This window comes from Rattus norvegicus, chromosome 14 (genome assembly GCF_036323735.1).
Source record: "Rattus norvegicus strain BN/NHsdMcwi chromosome 14, GRCr8, whole genome shotgun sequence".
NCBI classification, from domain to species: Eukaryota; Metazoa; Chordata; class Mammalia; order Rodentia; family Muridae; genus Rattus; species Rattus norvegicus.
The window spans coordinates 38,575,562-38,591,966 of record NC_086032.1 but is presented as its reverse complement, the minus strand read 5'-3'; positions in this window follow the sequence as shown (position 1 = coordinate 38,591,966).

The window sequence follows — 16,405 nt, the reverse complement described above, 5'->3', positions numbered from 1 at the left end:
ATACACTCACTAAATCATGGTCAAACTCCCGGTAACCAACCCCTTAAAGGAAACTGAATCCTTCCCTACTTTCACCTCCAAGATCTTCCTTTTCATATCTCATGTCAAGGAGAATTTTTAGTATAAGGTTGAAAGGGAGGTGCCAGAGTAAACACAATGTCCTTTTTCTTAACATTAGCACAAAAGATTTGGGTTCCTTATCATGAATTTAATTTAGCTTCAGTTTTTCTTTAATAGAATTTTTTTCGCGTTGAAAAACTTCCCGTTTATGACACTATCTTAATCGATTCTGTTAATATTTTTTCTTCTGCTATTGATGGTACTATATGGATTTTACAGCATGTAGATGTGATTTATAACATTTATTCCTTTTTAAATGATGGATCAGCTTTAAATGAATCCTACCTCATTGTGGTTTATAATTCTTTTCATTCTACATTTGAAATGGGGGGAAATGCTCTGATTTCTGTAGAGATCAGGCTATGTTCTGCTTGAAATTACTTAATATTATATGGAATAGTTAGTATTTTCTGGTCTCTAACTTGTCCTAGGTGACATCACATTATGGATCAGCAGCTGACTCCACTTTAAGTTTGAATGAAAATGCAAGATGACTTTGCATCTTGTTTATGCTTATATGTAGTACCACTTGTTCAGCAACAATTATGCAGCACAAAATAATACATACCTTGCTTATTTTACAAGTAAAGTATTTACCAATAAGTTTATCACTGTAGGTTTGTTTTACCCAGGCATATGGGTTTTTGAAATGGTTTCAGAATATACCATTACCACTGTATACAGTACTCATACTTATATACCAAAAAGGATATATAACACTGATGACAATAGCCTCACGTTCCCCTGTTATGTGACCACCCAGTGCAGGAATCAAGTGTCTAATAGGCAGCATACTCATGAATATCCCTAGGACTTCAGCCTGCTTGTTTACATTTTCCCCTTGTATACTGGGGAAAATGGACAGCCTTGTTTTGTCTCTAATCTTAGTGCAAATACTTTATGTTTCTTTCCATTTAAGTTGATGTTGACTATTGGCCTGGCATATATTGCCTTTATTCTAATAAAATATGTGTTTGTATTCCTGCTCTCTCCAAGAATTTTATCATAAAGTGATAGAATTATGTGAAAAACTCTTTCAGCATCTAATGAAATGATTGTGTAGATTTTTTCTTTCAGTTTGTTTATGTGGTGGATTATGTTGATCAATTTTTATATGTTAAATCACCCCCTGTGTCCCTGGAATGAAGCCTATAAGATTGTGGTGGATGATATCATTGATGTTGTACTGGCTGACTTTGACACAAGCTGGAGTTATCACAGAGAAAGGAGCCTCCCTTGAGGAAATGCCTCCAAGAGATCCAGTTGTAAGACATTTTCTCAATTGATCAAGGAGGGAGGACTCAGCCCATTGTGAGCTTAGAGTGCTACAGAGTACAGAACTAGAGAAGTGACACAGTTGTTTGGAGGAGCCCAGAAGATCACGTGTGGGTTCCAGACATTGAAAAAGGAAGCTGTCACATTGAAGTTGCCTTGGAGACCCATAGATTTTTGAGATGTCAGAGCCATAGGATATCTGCTGAAGAGTATAGATAACAGGGAGTAGAACGAACCCAGGAAAAGGAGTTTATTGAAGCCAATATAGATGAAAAATGAGTTGGAGATCTGAAGATCACTTTGACATTAGACATGGAGATGCAGAGTTTGGAGTTTGTCCAGTTGGCTTTCTGTCTTGATTTGGGGATAACAGTTAAGTGATTGGATGGATCTCAGAAGAGACTTTAAACTTTGGACTTTTAACATTTTTGAGACTGCTATAGAATATGGGGACTTTGGAAGGTGGACTATATGTACTTTCCTTTATTATTATATACCTAGGTATGGCCCCCATAGACTCATGTGTTTGAACAAGCCTATGGGGATCAGGGAGTGGAATGTGATGGTTTGTATGTGCTTGGTCCAGGGAGTAGCACTATCTAGGAGTTGTGTTCCTGTTGGAGTAGGTTATGTCACTGTGGACATGGGCATTAAGATCCTTTTCTTAAAAGCCAGTCTTCTACTCTCAGTTTTCAGATAAAGATGTAGAACTCTCAACTCTGTCTGCATTTTGCCTGCTTAGATGCCACCATGGTCCCACCTTGATAATAATGGACCGAACCACTGAATCTGTAAGCTAGCCCCAAATATATGTTGTACTTTATAAGACTTGCTTTGGTCATGGTGTCTGTTCATAGCAGTAAAACCATAATTAAGTCAGATGTGTTCTTAGATTCAATTTGCAAATATTTTATTGAGAATTTAACATCAATGTTCATAAAGGGAAATTGGTCTGAAATTCTCTTTCTTTGTTCAGTCTTTGCATGGCTTATGAATCAGGATGACTCTTTGTCCATAGAATAAATTTGGCAATGTTCATTTCATCTATTTTGTGAACTAGTTTGAGGAGTATTGGCATTAGGTCTTCTTTGAAAATCTTGTAGAATTCTGTACTAAATATATCTGGTCCAGGACTTCTGTTTGTTGGGAGACTTTTAATGACTTATTCTATTTCCTAGGGGATTATATGATTATTCAAGTAGTTTATGTAATCTTGATTTAACTTTGGTATTGGTTTCTGTCTAGAAAATCATCTATTTCTTTTAGTTTTTTCAATTTTGTGGAGTATAGCCTTTTGTAGCAAGATCTAATGATTCTTTGGATTTCCTCAGTGTTTGTTGTTATGTCTCCCTTTTCATTTCTGGCTTTGTTAATTTGGGTACTGTCTCTGCCTTTGAGTTAGTTTGGCTAAGTGTTTTTCTATTTTGCTGATTTTGTCAAAGAACCAGTTCTTGTTTTTGTTGATTCTTTGTATTGTTCTCTTTGTTTCTAATTGATTTATTTCAGTCCTGAGTTTGATTTTTTCTTGTCTTCAACTCTTCCTGAGTATATTTGCTTTTTTCCCTAGAGTCTTTAAATATACTTTTAATGTGTGAGTATGAGAACTCTCTTATTTCTTTATGAGGCCACTTAGGGCTATGAACTTTCCTCTTAGCACTGCTTTCATAGTGTTCTGTAAGTTTGGTTATGCTGTGCCCTCATTTTTGTTGAATTCTAGAAAGTATTTTCTTTTTCCATTTTTTCCCCTGATCCAGTGTTTATTTGGCATCGAGTAGATAGTTGCTTATTTCCATGAATATGTAAGCTTTCTGATGTTTCTGTTGTTGAAGTCCAGCTTTAATCCATAGTGATCTGATAAGATGCATGGGATTATTTTAATTTTTTTTATCTTTGAGGCTTGCTTTGTGACCAATTATATGGTCAATTTTGGAAAAGGTTCTGTGAGGTGCTGAGAAATTATATTCTTTTGTGGTTGGATGAAATGTTCTATAGATTCTGTCAGATCCATTTGAGTCACAACCTCTATTAGTTTCATTATTTCTCTCTTTAGTTTTTATCTTGATGACCATTGGTGAGAATGTGTTATTGAGTTCTCCAACTATTAATGTGTAGGGTTTGATGTGTAATTTAAACTTTAGTAATGTTTCTTTTATCTGTAGTTCCTGTTCTCTTTCCAAGGTTTTTCCATCTCCAGGATTGCCTCAGTTTGTGTTTTCCTTATTGTTTCTATTTCCCCTGTTTCAGGTCTTGGAAAGTTCTATGCATATCTTTTACCTGTTTGATTTTCCTGTATTTCCTTAAGGGATTTATTCATGTCCTCTTTACAGGCCTCTATTTTTGGTATAGAATTAGATTTAAGATTCTTTTCTTGTGCTTCAGTTTCATTAGTATATCCAGCATTAGTTATAGCAGGATATCTGTGCTATAGTCATGCCAAATTGCCCTGGGTCTTATTGATTGGACTCTTATGATGTCCTTTAGGCATCTGTTTTGTTTTGTTTTTTCCTGGTGTTGGCTACATGATCCTGATGGCAGAAGAAACTTCTCAGGAAGGTTTAGGGAGCTGTGGGCCAGACAATGGAGGTCAGGCTACCCAATTCTGCTCTTTGTGCCTTGGGCAGACCCCACTCTGCAGGCTGTGTCCCAGTTGTACCCAAGTAGGATGGTGGGAGGATCTGACTGGGATGGGATTGGTGGACCATTAGTCTCGGGGCTCCTGCAGGTTTCCACGGGGAAGAAGGATACTCTTAGGATCCTCCAGTCTAAAGAGCAAACCCAGAGCTAGACAATGGGGCTTAGGGGACTGTGTACAACTCAGATCCGCAGGCTATGCCCCAGCTGGACCACCGAGTATCACAGGCATATCCAACTAGAATGAAATTGGACAGGACCGGGTTCCAAATTTGTTAGTTTCGGAGGCCCTGAAGGTTTCCACAGGTAAACTGGAATCTCTTGGGGTCCTGCAAGGCTCTGCCTGACCAAAGAGCAAGCTCAGAGCTAAACAATGAGGCTCAGGGGACTATATGCAAATCTATAGATCCCCTTGTTAATGTTTTAATATTATTGTCCTTTAAATTCCTTCTTGTGCTTCCATGATTTATGCATATTGAATCCATTGTTTTTTTATTGTTTTTTTTTTTTTACATATGCATGGGCACGTTGTGTTGTTAACTTCACACTATGTGCTACCTTGCTCTACCAATTCAATCTATACACAGTGCTTGTATCTATAGGGTAAGCATCAAGATACAACCACTCCTCAAATGTGACAGGTTTTAAACTTTCAAACATCTTGAAATCATCAAAATTATTTTAGTGTAATGTTTTCAAATAAGAAGAAAGAAAATTATGAATTGAAGTAATCTTTATGAGAAAAATCTCAAGAAGAAAATAGTATCCATTTAAAGTGAATATATAGAGGGCTTATTAGTTAACTTAGAACATGTATAAACACATTAAAAAATAGAGGTCCCCAAATAAGGAAAATGTATGCATTTTGTGTTTAAGAACATATTAAGCTCAGAAAATTCATTATTTGTCCCATCAGTTATTGGATGATTTTAGCTTCTTTAAAAACATTCTAGGAAGAGAATTATTCTGTGTAAAGTGTTCTCAGAATTCAGAATCGTACAGGTGACCTCTTGGGTTCATGTTCTTGAACAAAGTGTCATTATGGTCTGGAATATTAAGTGCTTGTGCTAATGCTTTTCATCTCTGCCTTAATGTGATTTGGATGCATCCTGTTTATAGTTGAATAAGAAATGTGTCACTCACTATTGAATTTGTCAACTTGCAAATGCTGCTGGGTGCTTTTTTATCTCAGGTGAAAACAATTCTCAGCACAAAAGTGGCAGGGTGTCCTTCTGTAACCATGGAGACACCATGAATTTGGGAGTTTAACTCTTGTGATCCAGATCAGTAGAAAATAACTCTGTCAAAATCATAGAAAGCAGAATTCAGCCTTCTGGGAGGAAAGTAAAAGCTAATACATGCACGAAGTACTACAGATCACCCAGGTAATTTAAATTTACAAAAAAAAAAAAGCTCAGAATCAATGGTTTAGGTCAACTCTACAACTATATATATCTCACCACCTACATACACAAACACACACATTTTTATTGCAAGTATTCATACCTACAATAGTAAGTAGAACTTTAGACAATTAGAAAGAAGGCTATCATGAAATGTAAGCCAGACTAGACTACATATTGACACTACCTCCTTAGTATTATCAAATCAATTTGAGATATTACTTCTCATTCTGAGATTTGTCTGTTCTTCCAATATTCTTCCACTCATTTTATTTAATTTCTTTAAAAACATTTTAAACAAATTCCAGTCTTTATATATGTCAGTCCATGATTTCACCTCTAAAGACATTTTCCCTTCCACGGGTCCCATTCTTTTAGTAATTACTATTATTTCTGCAGAAAGTGTTCTTTACCAAATGTCTATAGTCAGGCATGGCATTTTAGGATAGTCAATTAAATTTGGATTGCAGATAAATATAATATTTTGAAAGTTAGCTATATGACAAATATTATACAGCACATAATTATGATACAGTTATCCAGGTAATAGTATAATATCAATATATTTCCCAGAAGATATATTAAAATTATGCATTGTTCATCTAAATTAATATGTAACAGTGACACTTCATTTTTATTTACTGCATTTGATAACTCTACTGAAAGTCTAGATCTCTGAGAATAAAATCAAACTTCTCACATTTTTCTATGAAACTTCCAGAGGGCCGTCTTTGGGAGCTGACAATTCTCTCAAACTATTCCCTCCAAAATTACAGCATTATAATTGCCTTCTTTGCCTAGAAACTTCCTAAACCATCATATTTAATGCCCTAAACTGTTTTCTCCAAGCATTCTTGATTTCCCTTATTCTAGGCTCTTTGTTGAATACACCTTAACTCTTATTTCTTAATTTGTTTGCTAGGTTTCCTACAAGTAGCATCTTTATAAACATACCAGAATTTGTAAATGTTAAGAAAACAGTCTAGCATGCAAAATCATTTAATAAATATTTCTTAAATGAACTGATAGTAATGTGGCTACCAAAGATATAAACTGAGAGATATAAAAACAATGCCAACGTACTGGGGAAATGACATGATGTGGATCAAAAATAAAAACTAAATATATCGACACATCTCTGACTCCAGAGGAAAACATCAAACGCCATCTGGAACCCTGGTGCACAGAGGCTCCCGGAAACGGCGGCGCAGACCTTCCTGGTTGCTGCCGCCTCAGAGAACTCATAGGCAGCACCCACAAGCAAACTTGAGCCTCAGGACCACAGGTAAGACCAACTTTTCTGCTGCAAGAGACCTGCCTAGTGAACTCAGGACACACAGAGGCAAAATTCCTCTAGGACCGGGCACTTCCTGTGTTTACAAGGAATCCCAAACCTGCGGATCCCGGCCCACAACAGCTCGCTGCTGCCAAACCCCGTGGGAGAGAGACATCACCGCCTGGTCAGGTAGGCACTCCTGAGGCTGCAGAGCAGAAGAGACCATCAACACTGCCGACCCCTGCCCACATCCCTGGCCCAAAAAGAAACTGTAAACGGCCTCTGGGATCCCGTTGGGGAGGGCCCAGGAGTGGCAGTACCCCTGCGCCTGAGACGCCGCCGGAACCTGAAGGGACCTACCAGATAAACAGTTCTCTGCACCCAAAACCCGTGGAGGCAGAGCTAAACCTTCAGAGAGGCAGACATGCCTGGGAAACCAAAAGAGACTGCACTCTGCACACATCTCTGACGCCAGAGGAAAACACCAAACGCCATCTAGAACCCTGGCGCACTGAGGCTCCCGGAAAGGGCGGCACAGATCTTCCTGGTTGCTGCCGCTGCAGAGAGCTCGTAGGCAGCACGCCACGAGCAAACTTGAGCCTCTGGACCACAGGTAAGACCAACTTTTCTACTGCAAGGGACCTGCATGGTGAACACCAGACACAGGCCCACAGGAACAGCTAAAGACCTCTAAATAGGAAAAACTACACGCCCGAAAACAGAACACTCTGTCCCCATAACTGGCTGAAAGAAAACAGGAAAAAAGGTCTACAGCACTCCTGACACACAGGCTTATAGGACAGTCTGGCAACTGTCAGAAATAGCAGAACAAAGTAACACTAGAGATAATCTGATGGCGAGAGGCAAGCACAGGAACCCAAGCAACAGAAACCAAGACTACATGGCATCATCGGAGCCCAATTCTCCCACCAAAGCAAACACGGAATATCCAAACACACCAGAAAAGCAAGATCTAGTTTCAAAATCATATTCGATCATGATGCTGGAGGACTTCAAGAAAGACGTGAAGAACTCCCTTAGAGAACAAGTAGAAGCCTACAGAGAGGAAGCACAAAAATCCCTGAAAGAATTCCAGGAAATCATAAATAAACAAGTAGAAGCCCATAGAGAGGAGTCACAAAAATCCCTGAAAGAATTCCAGGAAAATACAATCAAACAGTTGAAGGAATTAAAAATGAAAATAGAAGCAATCAAGAAAGAACACATGGAAACAACCCTGGATATAGAAAACCAAGAGAAGAGACAAGGAGCTGTAGATACGAGCTTCACCAACAGAATACAAGAGATGGAAGAGAGAATCTCAGGAGCAGAAGATTCCATAGAAATCATTGACTCAACTGTCAAAGATAATGTAAAGTGGAAAAAGCTACTGGTCCAAAACATACAGGAAATCCAGGACTCAATGAGAAGATCAAACCTAAGGATAATAGGTATAGAAGAGAGTGAAGACTCCCAGCTCAAAGGACCAGTAAATATCATCAACAAGATCATAGAAGAAAACTTCCCTAACCTAAAAAAAGAGATACCCATAGGCATACAAGAAGCCTACAGAACTCCAAATAGATTGGACCAGAAAAGAAACACCTCCCGTCACATAGTAGTCAAAACACCAAAGGCACAAAATAAAGAAAGAATATTAAAAGCAGTAAGGGAAAAAGGTCAAGTAACATATAAAGGCAGACTTATCAGAATTACAACAGACTTTTTGCCAGAAACTATGAAAGCCAGAAGATCCTGGATAGATGTGGCACAGACCCTAAGAGAAGACAAATGCCAGCCCAGATTACTGTATCCTGCAAAACTCTCAATTAACATAGATGGAGAAACCAAGATATTCTATGACAAAACCAAATTTACACAATATCTTTCTACAAATCCAGCACTACAAAGGATAATAAACGGTAAAGCCCAACATAAAGAGGGAAGCTATACCCTAGAAGAAGCAAGAAACCAATCGTCTTGGCAACAAAACAAAGAGAAGAAAAGCACACAAACATAACCTCACAACCAAATATGAATATAACAGGAAGCAATAATCACTATTCCTTAATATCTCTCAACATCAATGGCCTCAACTCCCCAATAAAAAGACATAGATTAACAAACTGGATACGTAACGAGGATCCTGCATTCTGCTGCCTACAGGAAACACACCTCAGAGACAAAGACAGACACTACCTCAGAGTGAAAGGCTGGAAAACAACTTTCCAAGCAAATGGTCATAAGAAGCAAGCTGGAGTAGCCATTCTAATATCAAATAAAATCAATTTTCAACTAAAATTCATCAAAAAAGATAAGGAAGGACACTTCATATTCATCAAAGGAACAATCCACCAAGATGAACTCTCAATCCTAAATATCTATGCCCCAAATACAAGGGCACCTACATACGTAAAAGAAACCTTACTAAAGCTCAAAACACACATTGCACCTCACACAATAATAGTAGGAGACTTCAACACCCCACTCTCATTAATGGACAGATCATGGAAACTGAAACTAAACAGAGACGTAGACAGACTAAGAGAAGTAATGAGTCAAATGGACTTAACAGATATATTTTAGAATATTCTACCTTTTTTTTTTACTTGAGAGAATATATTTCATTTTTTTTCATTTTTTTCACTTTTTTCCATCTTTATTAAATTGGGTATTTCTTATTTACATTTCAAATGTTATTCGTTTTCCCGGTTTCCATGCCACCATCCCCCTAACCCCTCCCCCTCCCATTCTGTATGGGTGTTCCCCTCCCCATCCTCCCCCCATTACCACCCTCCCCCCAACAATCATGTTCACTGGGGGTTCAGTCTTAGCAGGACCAAGGGCTTTCCCTTCCACTGGTGATCTTACTGGGATATTCATTGCTACCTATGAGGTCAGAGTCCAGGGTCAGTCCATGTATAGTCTTTAGGTAGTGGCTTAGTCCCTGGAAGCTCTGGTTGGTTGGCATTGTTGTTCATATGGGGTCTCAAGCCCCTTCAGTTCATTCAGTCCTTTCTCTGATTCCTTCAACTGGGGTCCTATTCTCAGTTCAGTGGTTTGCTGCTGGCATTCGCCTATGTATTTGCCATATTCTGGCTGTGTCTCTCAGGAGAGATCTACATCCGGTTCCTGTCGACCTGCACTTATTTGCTTTATCCATCTTATCTAGTTTGGTGGCTGTATATGTATGGGCCACAGGTGGGGCAGGCTCTGAATGGGTGTTCCTTCAGCCTCTGTTCTAAACGTTGCCTCCCTATCCCCTCCTAAGGGTATTCTTGTTCCCCTTTTAAAGAAGGAGTGAAGCATCAACATTTTGGTCATCATTCTTGAGTTTCATGTGTTCTGTGCATCTAGGGTAATTCAACCATTTGGGCTAATATCCACTTATCAATGAATGCATACCATGTGTGTTTTTCTGTGATTGGGTTACCTCACTCAGGATGATATTATCCAGTTCCATCCATTTGCCTATGAATTTCATGAAGTCATAGCTTTTGTTAGCTGAGTAATATTCCATTGTGTAGATGTACCACATTTTCTGTATCCATTCCCCTGTTAAAGGGCATCTGGGTTCTTTCCAGCTTCTAGCTATTATAAATAAGGCTGCTATGAACATAGTGGAGCATGTTTCTTTGTTATATGTTGGAGATTGTTTTGGTTATATGCCCAAGAGAGGTATAGCTGGGTCCTAGGGTAGGGCAATGTCCAATTTTCTGAGGAACCTCCAGACTGATTTCCAGAATGGTTGTACCAGTCTGCAATCTGACCAAGAGTAGAAGAATGTTCATCTTTCTCCACATCCTCGCCAGCATCTGCTGTCACCAGAGTTCTTGATCTTAATCATTCTGACTGGTGTGAGGTGGAATCTCAGGGTTGTTTTGATTTGCATGTCCCTTATGACTAAAGATGTTGAACATTTCTTTAAGTACTTCTCATCCATTTGGCATTCCTCAGGTGTGAATTCTTTGTTTAGCTCTGAACCCCAGTTTTTTTTGAACCCCAGTTTTTAATAGGGTTATTTGTCTCCCTGCAGTCTAACTTCATGAGTTCTTTATATATTTTGGATATAAGCCCTCTATCAGTTGTAGAATTGGAAAAGATCTTTTTCCAATCTGTTGGTTGCCGTTTGTGCTAATAAGATTGGCCTTTGCCTTACAGAAGCTTTGTAGTTTTATGAGATCTCATTTGTCGATTCTTGGTCTTAGAGCATAAGCTATTGGTATTTTATTCAGGAAATTTTCTCTAGTGCCAATGTGTTCGAGACTCTTCCCCACTTTTTCTTCTATTAGTTTGAGTGTATCTGGCTTGATGTGGAGGTCCTTGATCCACTTGGACTTTAGCTTTGTACAGGGTGATAAGAATGGATCGATCTGCATTCTTCTACATGCTGACCTCCGGTTGAACCAGCACCATTTGCTGAAAATGCTATCTTTTTTCCATTTGATGGTTTTGGCTCCTTTGTCAAAACTCAAGTGACCATAGGTGTGTGGGTTCATTTCTGGGTCTTCAGTTCTATGCCACAGGTCTATCTGCCTGTCCCTGTACTAATACCATACAGTTTTTATCACTATTGCTCTGTAATACTGCTTGAGTTCAGGGATAGTGATTCCCCCGGAAGTCCTCTTATTGTTGAGGATAGTTTTAGCTATCCTAGGTTTTTTGTTATTTCAGATGAATTTGCAATATGTTCTGTCTAACTCTCTGAATAATTGGATTGGTATTTTGATGGGGATTGCATTGAATCTGTAGAACGCTTTTGGTAAAATGGCCATTTTTACTATATTAATCCTGCCAATCCATGAGCATGGGAGATCTTGCCATCTTCTGAGATCTTCTTCAATTTCTTTCTTCAGAGGCTTGAAGTTTTTATCACACAGATCTTTCACTTGCTTGGTTAAAGACACACCGAGGTATTTTATATTATTTAGAACTATTATGAAGGATGTCGTTTCCCTAATTTCTTTCTTGGCTTATTACTCTTTGGTGTAGAGGAAGGCAACTGATTTATTTGAGTTAATTTTATACCCAGCCACATTGCTGAAGATGTTTATCAGTTTTAGTTGTTCTCTGGTGGAACTTTTGGGATCACTTAAATAGACTATCATATCATCTGCAAATAGTGGTATTTTGACTTCTTCCTTTCCAATCTGTATCCCTTTGATCTCCTTTTTTTGTCTGACTGCTCTGGCTAGAACTTCAAGAACTATATTGAATAGGTAGGGAGAGAGTGGGCAGCCTTGTCTAGTCCCTGATTTTATTGGGATTGCTTCATGTTTCTCTCCATTTAGTTTAAAATTAGCTACTGGTTTGCTGTTTATGGCTTTTTTTTTTTATTAACTTGAGTATTTCTTATATACATTTCAAGTGTTATTCCCTTTCCCGGTTTCCGGACAAACATCACCCTCCCCCCTCCCCTTCCTTATGGGTGTTCCCCTCCCAAACCTCCCCCCATTGCCACCCTCCCCGCATAGTCTAGTTCACTGGGGGTTCAGTCTTAGCAGGACCCAGGGCTTCCCCTTCCACTGGTGCTCTTACTAGGATATTCATTGCTACCTATGGGGACAGAGTCCAGGGTCAGTCCATGTATAGTCTTTAGGTAGTGGCTTAGTCCCTGGAAGCTCTGGTTGCTTGACATTGTTGTACTTTTGGGGTCTCGAGCACCTTCAAGCTCTTCCAGTTCTTTCTCTGATTCCTTCAACGGGGGACCTATTCTCAGTTCAGTGGTTTGCTGCTGGCATTCGCCTCTGTATTTGCTGTATTCTGGCTATGTCTCTCAGGAGCGATCTACATCCGGCTCCTGTCGGTCTGCACTTCTTTGCTTCATCCATCTTGTCTAATTGGGTGGCTGTATATGTATGGGCCACCTGTGGGGCAGGCTCTGAATGGGTGTTCCTTCAGTCTCTGTTTTAATCTTTGCCTCTCCCTTCCCTGCCAAGGGTATTCTTTTTCCTCATTTAAAGAAGGAGTGAAGCATTCACATTTTGATCATCCGTCTTGAGTTTCCTTTGTTCTAGGGATCTAGGGTAATTCAAGCATTTGGGCTAATAGCCACTTATCAATGAGTGCATACCATGTATGTCTTTCTGTGAGTGGGTTAGCTCACTCAGGATGATATTTTCCAGTTCCAACCATTTGCCTACGAATTTCATAAACTCGTTGTTTTTGATAGCTGAGTAATATTCCATTGTGTAGATGTACCACATTTTCTGTATCCATTCCTCTGTTGAAGGGCATCTGGGTTCTTTCCAGTTTCTGGCTATTATAAATAAGGCTGCGATGAACATAGTGGAGCACGTGTCTCTTTTATATGTTGAGGCATCTTTTGGGTATATGCCCAAGAGAGGTATGGCTGGATCCTCAGGCAGTTCAATGTCCAATTTTCTGAGGAACCTCCAGACTGATTTCCAGAATGGTTTTACCAGTCTGCAATCCCACCAACAATGGAGGAGTGTTCCTCTTTCTCCACATCCTCGCCAGCATCTGCTGTCACCTGAGTTTTTGATCTTAGCCATTCTCACTGGTGTGAGGTGAAATCTCAGGGTTGTTTTGATTTGCATTTCCCTTATGACTAAAGATGTTGAACATTTCTTTAGGTGTTTCTCAGCCATTCGGCATTCCTTAGCTGTGAATTCTTTGTTTAGCTCTGAACCCCATTTTTTAATAGGGTTATTTGTTTCCCTGCGGTCTAACTTCTTGAGTTCTTTGTATATTTTGGATATAAGGCCTCTATCTGTTATAGGATTGGTAAAGATTTTTTCCCAATCTGTTGGTTGCGTTTGGTCCTAACCACAGTGTCCTTTGCCTTACAGAAGCTTTGCAGTTTTATGAGATCCCATTTGTCGATTCTTGATCTTAGAGCATAAGCCATTGGTGTTTTGTTCAGGAAATTTTTTCCAGTGCCCATGTGTTCCACATGCTTCCCTAGTTTTTCTTCTATTAGTTTGAGTGTGTCTGGTTTGATGTGGAGGTCCTTGATCCACTTGGACTTAAGCTTTGTACAGGGTGATGAGCATGGATCGATCTGCATTCTTCTACATGTTGCCCTCCAGTTGAACCAGCACCATTTGCTGAAAATGCTATCTTTTTTCCATTGGATGGTTTTGGCTCCTTTGTCAAAAATCAAGTGACAATAGGTGTGTGGGTTCATTTCTGGGTCTTCAATTCTATTCCATTGGTCTATCTGTCTGTCTCTGTACCAATACCATTCAGTTTTTATCACTATTGCTCTGTAATATTGCTTGAGTTCAGGGATAGTGATTCCCCCTGAAGTCCTCTTATTGTTGAGGATAGCTTTAGCTATCCTGGGTTTTTTGTTATTCCAGATGAATTTGCAAATTGTTCTGTCTAACTCTTTGAAGAATTGGATTGGTATTTTGATGGGGATTGCATTGAATCTGTAGATTGCTTTTGGTAAAATGGCCATTTTTACTATATTAATCCTGCCAATCCATGAGCATGGGAGATCTTTCCATCTTCTGAGGTCTTCTTCAATTTCTTTCCTCAGTGTCTTGAAGTTCTTATTGTACAGATCTTTTACTTGCTTGGTTAAAGTCACACCGAGGTACTTTATATTATTTGGGTCTATTATGAAGGGTGTCGTTTCCCTAATTTCTTTCTCGGCTTGTTTCTCTTTTGTATAGAGGAAGGCAACTGATTTATTTGAGTTAATTTTATACCCAGCCACTTTGCTGAAGTTGTTTATCAGCTTTAGTAGTTCTCTGGTGGAACTTTTGGGATCACTTAAATATACTATCATGTCGTCTGAAAATAGTGATATTTTGACCTCTTCTTTTCCAATCTGTATCCCCTTGATCTCCTTTTGTTGTCTGATTGCTCTGACTAGAACTTCAAGAACTATATTGAATAAGTAGGGAGAGAGTGGGCAGCCTTGTCTAGTCCCTGATTTTAGTGGGATTGCTTCAAGTTTCTCTCCATTTAGTTTAATGTTAGCAACTGGTTTGCTGTATATGGCTTTTACTATGTTTAGGTATGGGCCTTGAATACCTATTCTTTCCAGGACTTTTATCATGAAGGGGTGTTGAATTTTGTCAAATGCTTTCTCAGCATCTAATGAAATGATCATGTGGTTCTGTTCTTTCAGTTTGTTTATATGATGGATCACGTTGATGGTTTTCCTTATATTAAACCATCCCTGCATGCCTGGGATGAAGCCTACTTGATCATGGTGGATGATTGTTTTGATGTGCTCTTGAATTCGGTTTGCCAGAATTTTGTTGAGTATTTTTGCGTCGATATTCATAAGGGAAATTGGTCTGAAGTTCTCTTTCTTTGTTGGGTCTTTGTGTGGTTTAGGTATAAGAGTAATTGCGGCTTCATAGAAGGAATTCGGTAGGGCTCCATCTGTTTCAATTTTGTGGAATAGTTTGGATAATATTGGTATGAGGTCTTCTATGAAGGTTTGATAGAATTCTGCACTAAACCCGTCTGGACCTGGGCTCTTTTTGGTTGGGAGACCTTTAATGACTGCTTCTATTTCCTTAGGAGTTATGGGGTTGTTTAACTGGTTTATCTGTTCCTGATTTAACTTCGATACCTGGTATCTGTCTAGGAAATTGTCCATTTCCTGAAGATTTTCAAGTTTCGTTGAATATAGGTTTTTATAGTAAGATCTGATGATTTTTCGAATTTCCTCTGAATCTGTAGTTATGTCTCCCTTTTCATTTCTGATTTTTTTAATTTGGATGCACTCTCTGTGTCCTCTCGTTAGTCTGGCTAAGGGTTTATCTATCTTGTTGATTTTCTCAAAGAACCAACTTTTGGTTCTGTTGATTCTTTCTATGGTGCTCTTTGTTTCTACTTGGTTGATTTCAGCTCTGAGTTTGATTATTTCCTGCCTTCTACTCCTCCTGGGTGTATTTGCTTCTTTTTGTTCTAGAGCTTTTAGGTGTGCTGTCAAGCTGCTGACATATGCTCTTTCCTGTTTCTTTCTGCAGGCACTCAGCGCTATGAGTTTTCCTCTTAGCACAGCTTTCATTGTGTCCCATAAGTTTGGGTATGTTGTACCTTCATTTTCATTAAATTCTAAAAAGTTTTTAATTTCTTTCTTTATTTCTTCCTTGACCAGGTTATCATTGAGTAGAGCATTGTTCAATTTCCACGTATATGTGGGCATTCTTCCCTTATTGTTATTGAAGACCAGTTTTAGGCCGTGGTGGTCCGATAGCACGCATGGGATTATTTCTATCTTTCTGTACCTGTTGAGGCCCGTTTTTTGACCAATTATATGGTCAATTTTGGAGAAAGTACCATGAGGAGCTGAGAAGAAGTTATATCCTTTTGCTTTAGGATAGAATGTTCTATAAATATCCGTTAAGTCCATTTGGCTCATGACTTCTCTTAGTCTGTCTACATCTCTGTTTAATTTCTGTTTCCATGATCTGTCCATTGATGAGAGTGGGGTGTTGAAATCTCCCACTATTATTGTGTGAGGTGCAATGTGTGTTTTGAGCTTTAGTAAGGTTTCTTTTACATATGTAGGTGCCCTTTTATTTGGGGCATAGATATTTAGGATTGAGACTTCATCTTGGTGGATTTTTCCTTTGATGAATATGAAGTGTCCTTCCTTATCTTTTTTGATGACTTTTAGTTGAAAATTGATTTTATTTGATATTAGAATGGCTACTCCAGCTTGCTTCTTCTGAGCATTTGCTTGGAAAATTGTTTTCCAGCCTTTCAC